Source organism: Panthera uncia, chromosome D4 (assembly GCF_023721935.1).
Source record: "Panthera uncia isolate 11264 chromosome D4, Puncia_PCG_1.0, whole genome shotgun sequence".
In the NCBI taxonomy this organism is placed as follows: Eukaryota; Metazoa; Chordata; class Mammalia; order Carnivora; family Felidae; genus Panthera; species Panthera uncia.
The window spans coordinates 61,638,002-61,646,252 of NC_064807.1; the positions used below are offsets into that span (position 1 = coordinate 61,638,002).

The 8,251-nt window shown below is 44.4% G+C and overlaps 1 protein-coding gene across 1 annotated transcript in view; it reads right to left on the bottom strand.

Annotated features, from left to right (window-relative positions):
• Positions 1-5,703, bottom strand: part of PGAP4 (post-GPI attachment to proteins GalNAc transferase 4) — a 26,994-nt gene extending 21,291 nt beyond the window's left edge. Inside the window, exon 1 of the mRNA XM_049635330.1 lies at positions 5,619-5,703. The gene's annotated coding sequence lies outside the window, so the exon portion shown is untranslated. The remainder of the gene's footprint in view (positions 1-5,618) is intronic.
• Positions 5,704-8,251: the final 2,548 nt, after the last annotated feature.

Below are 8,251 nucleotides of genomic sequence, written 5' to 3' on the forward strand. Positions count from 1 at the left end.
AAAAAAAAAAAAAAAAAAACGTTGAAAGTCTTTAGTTAAGTGGAGAAAAAAATAACGTTTTCTCAGCTGGAAAGCCTTACTAATGAAAGAGGTGATAGAGTTCTCTTTTTCCGGAACTAGTCTCTACATTTAACATAAGGTCAATTCAATTTACTTCAAGAGGGAGTGGCCTAGTTCAACAAACGGGCACTTGCAAATACATTTGTGCAACCTTTGGAAGGAAAGTTGAGCTGGGTATCTATAAAAATTTTATGTATGCATCCCCCTTGACCTAGAAGTTCTACTTCTAGGAATCTATCCTGCAGAAATCCCAACACATGCTATCAAAGATAGAAAAGGAAGGTTCATGCCAGTTTTGTTTGTAATAGTATGAAAGAGAAAGATAAAGAGGGGGGAAGAAGTGGGAGAGGGGAGGGTAGGAGAAAGCAGGAAAGGAAGAAGGAGGAACTGCAGGGAAAAAAAAGGCCCAGCAACAGGGAACATATTTCTAGATAATTATACAAAGGGATGATAAGGAGCCATTAAAAAGGAAGAGAAAGTTTTAAACATACTAACATTAAAAAAGTCTTGGCGAGGTCTCTGCTATGGACTGAATGTGTTCTCCCAAAATTCCTGTATTAAAACCCTAATCTTCAACGTGATGGTATTTGGATATGGGGTCTCTGGGAGGTAATTAGGTCTTTGTGGTGCAACTCTCATGCTGGGATTAGTGCCCTTATAAAAAGAGATGGGGAAGGGTGCCTGGGTGGCTCAGTCATTAAGCCTCTGACTCTTGATTTCAGCTCATCGCATGGTTTGTCAGTTTGAACCCGGAGCTGGGCTCTGAGCTGACAGTGTGGAGCCTGCGGGGATTCTCTCCCTCTCTCTCTGCCCCTCTCCCCTTTGCGTTCTTTCTCTCTCAAGAAAGAAATAAACATTATAAAAATTAAAGAAAAAAAAAAGAAATGGGAGTGTGCTTGCTTCCTCTCTCTGCTCTCTGCCAGTGAGAACAGCGAGAAAGTGGCATCCATACACCAGGAAGAGGGCCCTGAGCAGCACCCAGCTATGCTGGCATCCTGATCTCAGGTTTTCAGGCTCAGAAAGAAATGTTTCTGCTGTTTACACCACCCAGTCTATGATAACTTGTTATACCAAACTGAGCAGATTTTAAGTCTCTAAAGGGAAAAGAATGCAAATTATGTCAATGCAAATTGTAAAAAAAAAAAAAAAAAAAATGTACATAGTATGGTCATTCTATTTTTAATATGGAATATAATTTAGTAGGAGATGAATGTATGGAAGACTCCTATTTTGCTTTCAACACTTCTGTAAGAGCACGTGCTACTTTTATGGCAATTATTAAACATTCATTCAACAAATACTGAGTCTTGTGCACTGACTGGGATGGTGAACATGTCTGCCAGGGCCCTTATACCCTGAGGGCCGCTGTTATCAAAAATCCAAGAGAAATCCAAATAAAATTTTGTTTGCTTCTTTTGGTGGAGCAGGGAAAGGTTAGTTAACTTGATGAAAGTATTCTAAAGATTTTCTGGAATTCGTACTAATAAAAACGGCCAGGAAATGCTTACTTTTCTGGCATATATACAGAAATTGGGGGGATATATCAAAGATTAGCCCTGTGCAGTGATGACATCAATGTCATGTGATGCTTCATAATTTTTATCGTGATGGTGGTTACATTTGACAAAATTCTTCAAAATACACATTTAAATGCTGTGTTTTATTGTATGTAAACTATGCTTCAATTAAATTGATTTTTCTAAGATCCAGGAAAATAATACAGAGTAATAAGAGAGAATCTGTCTAACCAGACCTTAAAGCCTACTATAAAACTTCAGTCATTAAAATAACATGGCACTGGCACCAAAATGTACTGATAAATAAATAGACAGATGCAGAAATCCACACAGCTACAAACATGTAATAATTTAATCTGCCATACTTGAAGCAATTTAAATCAGGGGTGAAAAATGGATTTACTAGCTTTGCAGCAACTGGCTAACTATGCAGGAAAAGTAAACTAGTGCTCCACTTTATAACTTAAACTAGAATAAATTTCATATTAATACTGTCAAACAAAAGCTTAAAAGTACCTGAAGAAAAATACAGAAGTATATTTATATAAACTTGGTTTAGGAAAGGACCTTAACAGCAAAGTCCATAAGCAGAACCATTGAAAAAATATATGACTAAGTAAAAAGTTAAACTTGTATATGGTCAAAGATGAAAAGCTGACATTAGGCAGATTAGGAAACACTATGCAACATAAATGACAGATTACTTTAATGTGTAATGTGCAAAGAGTGCTTAAAAGTCAGGAACAGAAAGACGCTCCAATTGAAAAGCAAAAGACTGAAAACTATAGAAAGCTTATGAAAGAAACTGAACAAGACTCAAAAAGTGGAAAAACATTTCATGCTCATGGATTGGAAGAAAAAACATTGTTGAAATGTCGACACTACCGAAAGCAATCTACATATTCAATGCAACCTCTATCAAAATAACACCAGCATTCTTCACAGAGCTAGAACAAACAATCCTAAAATTTGCATGGAACCAGAAAAGACCCCAAATAGCCAAAGTAATCCTGAAAAAGAAAACCAAAGCTGGAGGCATCACAATTCCGGACTTCAAGCTGTATTACAAAGCTGTAATCTGATTAAGACAGTATGGTACTGGCACAAAAACAGACACATAGATCAATGGAACAGAACAGAGAACCCAGAAATGGACCAACTAATCTTTGACAAAGCAGGAAAGAATATCCAATGGAATAAAGACAGTCTCTTCAGCAAGTAGTGCTGGGAAAACTGGACAGTGACATGCAGAAGAATGAACCTGGACCGCTTTTTTATACCATACACAAAAATAAACCCCAAATGGATGAAAGACCCAAATAAGACAGGAAGCCATCAAAATCCTCGAGGAGAAAACAGGCAAAAACCTCTTCGACGTCAGCCGCAGCAACTTCTTACTTGACATGTCTCCGGAGCCAAGGGAGACAATAGCAAAAATGAACTACTGGGACCTCATCAAGATAAAAATCTTCCGCACAGTAAAGGAAGCAATCAGCAAAACTAAAAGACAACCGACAAAATGGGAGAAGACATTTGCAAATAACATATCAGATAAAGGATTAGTATCCAAAATCTATAAAGAACTTATCAAAATCAACACCCAAAGAACAAATAATCCAGTGAAGAAATGGGCAAAAGACATGAATAGACACTTCTCCCAGGAAGACATCCAGATGGCCAACTGACACATGAAAAAATGTTCAACATCACTCATCATCAGGGAAATACAAATTGAAACCACAATGAGATACCAGCTCACACATGTCAGAAAGGGTAAAATTAACAACTCAGGCAACAAAAGATGTTGGTGAGGATGCAGAAAAAGAGGAACTCTTTTGCACTGCTGGTGGGAATGCAAACTGGTGCAGCCACTCTGGAAAACAGGATGGAGGTTCCTCAAAAAATTAAAAATAGAACTACCCTACGACCCAGCAATTGCACTACTAGGTATTTATCCAAAGGATACAGGAGTGCTGATGCGAAGGGGCACATGCACCCCAGTGCTGATAGCAGTACTATCGACAATAACAAAGTATGGAAAGAGCCTAAATGTCCATCGACTGATGACAATGGAATATTATTTGGCGATCAGAAAGGATGAAATCTTGACATTTGCAACATGGATGGTACTAGAGTGTATTATTCTAAGCAAAATAAGTCAAAGACAAATACAATATGATTTCACTCATATGTGGAATTTAAGATACAAAACAGATGAGCATAAGGGAAAGGAAACAAAAATAAGATAAAAACAGAGAGGGAGACAACCCATAAGTGACTCTTAAATACAGGAAATAAACTGAGGGTTGCTGGCAGGGTGTTGGGTGGGGGGATGGGGGTGATGTGCATTAAGGAGGACACTTGTTGGGATGAGCACTGGGTGTTATGTGTAAATGATGAATCACTAAATTTTACTCCTGAAATCATTATTACGTTATACATTAACTAACTTAGATTTAATTTTTTTAAAAAATTAAAAAAAAAAAGAAAAAGAAAAAGAAAGCAAAAGAGAGGTGTCTAGCTGGCTCAGTCAGTGGAGCCTGTGACTCCTGATCTCAGGGTTGTGAGTTCAAGCCCCACCTTGTGTGTAGAGATTACTTAAAAAAAAAGTTGGAAGGGGGCAAAAGAATTAAGACAGTTCACCTACACAGATGCAAAAGGCCAGTACACAGAGGAAAAAGGTATTTACTGCCCCGGTTGGGGGGGGGGGGGGGAGGAGGGGGGGATTCAGACATGCAAATTAAAACAAGATACTATTTTTGTCCATCTTATTGGTTTAGATGTGTGCATGCAGAGAAACCTTTAAGAAGACATCCAGAAAATCTCAACAATCTAGATGAAGTTTTGTCATCTTTATTTTCTCCTTCACATTTTTCTGTTTCCTGAATGCAATACACGTACCCTTTTTTAAAAGATTCAATATTGGTGTTAGACACACATAGTTTTCTCTTGTCGCCTCCTAAAGTACCTGGTACAGTGCACTCTAGAATGCACCCCTAAAAAAGCTATCCCCTTACCAGGTTCAGTTCTCCTGGCGAAATAAATACACGTGCACGCACACGCACACGCACACACTGAACCTGCAGGTTTTGATAATGGTCTGCATAGTGAGATCATCACTGGAGTCGCTCTGCGGTTCCCCCGGGGACAGCAAGGGACCAGCAGGGGATGCCAGGGTCACACCCACCCTGCAGGAGCTCTCGCCCCTGACTACCAAGGGCGCAGTGCGGAACCGGCAACGCCCGCGCCCAGAGGCCAGGAGGATGATGCGACTACCGGGGGGTGGTCCTCTCTATTCCTCGCCGAAAGAGAATGGGAGCTGGAGACCACAGTCCCGGATCTAGTTCCTGCCGCCGACCTTGGGCAGTCCCCGCCACGTTTGGGCCTCAGTTTCCCTACTCGTCGGTCGAGGCTAACGGTTCCGATCGCGGAGGTGGCTCCCTTCAGCCGGTCTTTCCGGGAGCTGGGAGCGACGCCTTCCTCTGCCGGGTCGCCCTTCCTCGGTCCCCCACTGCGCAGAAACCCCACGCCGCAGCAGCGCGTAATCCGCGAGCCCGATTAGCCCGAGGGGCTGACGCGGGAGGAACCCTCGCCTCAAGCGCGCGGCCATTAGGCGATGCGCTCGCTCTTCGGCTGTGCGGCCCGACTAGGCTCCCAGGACCCGGGTCTTAACCTGGGTTGACACGCGCCCGGCTCGCGCCTTCCTGTCGGCCTCGCGGCGCAGCCGAGGCAGGCGAAGGGTGGAAAGATGCCCTCGCCGCGACACTCATTCATCCCTACCCTGACCCCGACCCCGCCCGCGCGGAGAAAGCCCTTCTGGGGTCCCCGCAGTCCCCCGGCAGGAAGCGGCCGGAGCTCCGGGCCGGGCCGCGGCGAAGCTCGCCTGCTCAAAGCGCACGGCCGGGGGCGCAGGCCCTCCCGAGCTGCGCAAGCCCCCGCCGCTGCTCTCCCCGCGCCAGCGGCGGCCCCGGTAATCCTCATCCCCGCGCTCCGGCCGCGATGCCAGAGGGGCTGGGCATATCTAACGCAATGCAAACCTACCCGGTGGAGGCGGTCAGCTCCGTCCTCCGCGTACGCCGAGGGCCGCCTCCAGTGTCGCCTAGGCTGGCTGGCTCATCGCCACTGAGGAGCCGTCGCCCGACCCTGAGGCCCGAGCGGAGCGGGTGTGCGCGCCGGAGCCTCGCCTCCTCCCGCGGCGCAGCTCCCGCGCCGGGTCCCCGCGCTCCGGCAGGCCATGTGACCTGCGAGCTGCGGAGCGACCAGCTTAGGGGGGTGGAAAAGGACGGCAAAAGGCGCCAACTGATGGGCAGAAAGGGAAAAGCAGGCTCATGGCAAAGGAAACTGAAATTCTGGAAGGATTAGGTCTCTGCGCTGTTCGCAGCCCCAGCGGGCTTGCAAGCATTTTCTCCGCTGGAGGGAACTGGTTTCACCCATAATGAAAATAAGAGCGGACACCCCACTTTCGCCCCGAATCCCACTGCACCCAGGCGTCTTAGTGAACGTTCCTCTAGATCTCACTTCACCCTGGACGTTACAGATTATCATCCCCAATTTGCAAATGACGAAAGATTTGAGAAGAATTGCCAAGTACAACCTTTCCTAATTCCAAAAGCCAGACTGTAAACATTTATTCAAAATCAGAAAGGTTTGGCTAAACTAGATCACCTATCCAGGCATGGGATTTAGGTCTGTGGCTCTTTCCACTTAACCTGTCAGTCTTCCGGGAGTGACTTCGATGGTTCAGTACCCATCCCCAACCTTTAATTTTGGCTGATATTTATTGAAGAGCTCTTCTGACACCGTGCCAACACCGTAGATGAGAAGGAGGTAAGCCTACTTCCAGAACTTCTTTTACATGAGAAGGTTAAAAATTTTGCACAGAACATAAAAGAGAGCTGAGCAAAGGGAGAAGAGCATTATGAAAGAGATGTCTGAAAAGTGGCTATCATTACTAATGAAGGGCTTTCATGCATTGAGAGAGGTCATTTGTGAGCTTCATCTCTCAGAAATCACTTAGTTAACAGGCCACAGAGGTTTAATTAATAAAAGATCCAAAAATAACTAGGTGAGAGCTGAAGGTGATAACTTAGGGTTTACTGTGGAAGAGCCAAGTTTTCACTAAGTATATAATAAATGCCCATTTTTTTTTCAACGTTTTTTATTTATTTTTGGGACAGAGAGAGAGACAGAGCATGAACGGGGGAGGGGCAGAGAGAGAGGGAGACACAGAATCGGAAACAGGCTCCAGGCTGCGAGCCATCAGCCCAGAGCCCGACGCGGGGCTCGAACTCACGGACCGCGAGATCATGACCTGGCTGAAGTCGGTCGCTTAACCGACTGCGCCACCCAGGCGCCCCAATAAATGCCCATTTAGGTGGTATTTGAAAATGTAATCTGTCATACATTGTAACTTTTATTTTATTCACCTATCATGAATGAAACTACCTAAAGTCTAAGCACTTCTTAAAAACAGCAGTGAGGCCTCAAGCCAACTCAGTCTCCAAACGAGAACTGCAGAATATTCTTTCCCCTCAGATAAGTCATCACTACTTGTTCAAGCAGAGGTATGTAAATCTGTTCCTGCCCTCAGGGCTACCCGAAGTCTTGCAAACAGGAAGCATGTTTCTTTTGGGAGAGGAATAGAAGCCAACATAATATTCCATCACGTGGGCACACAGATTTATTCACATTAAGGAAATGATGTCTCTCAGTGCACGAAAGCCCTTCATTAGAAAGCTATTACTTTGGGTCTCAAATGTTTTTCAGTCTCCCAGTAACCTATTTTAAGCAAAACCATTCTGAATGATGTAACGCTTGTGGTATGAGAAAATGTGCACGTTGGTTGAAGACCAATTCCGAGGAAGAGGACCCGAGAAAAGGCAAGTGGAATGATCCTGGGGAAGAAAAAGGAAAGCCAAAGAAAAGTGAAAGCCAGCTCCCAGGGTTCTCACCTCATTGTTTTATTACCTTTCTTAGTGCTTCTAATTCTGGGTCAGTTTGCCTTTGTAGGCTGAGGGTTAGCAAACTACAACTCACTGCCTGTTTTTGTGCAGTCCACAAACCAAGAATGGTTTTTTATAATACTGAATGGTTAAAAAATAAACAGAAGGACATTTTGAGACATGTGAAAATTATATGAAATCCAAATTTCAGTGTTACTGGCACGTGGTCATTCATTTACATGGGTCTATGGCTGCTATCATGAGTTGAATAGTTGTGGCAGAGACCTTACGATGCAAAAGCCTGAAATACTTAGTCTGGTTTGCAGACACCTACTCTGAAACGTCTATTCAGTGGTCACAAGGTAAGGCAGTAAAGCCAATGAATGCTCATGTGATTTCTTCTTATGTCAGCAGAGTTGGTACTAGATATTAAGTTCCCATGGAATCTTGTATCCATCTATCTGAACGCCCATCTGTCCCCCTGAGCATCCAGTCAGCCTCCATTTTACAAGCAGTATTTACTGAAGTACTGTTCTGACAGTGCCAACACCATGGATGAGAATGAGATAAGAATGAGGTGTATGTCACGCTCTCATGGAGTCTGTCATTAGGAATGCCCAGGGGGTGCCTGGGTGGCTCAGTCGATTAAGTATCCAGACTTTTGGTCTCGGCTCAGGTCTCGATCTCAGGATCGTGAGTTCAAGCCCCAACTTAGGCTCCTCGCTCAGAGTG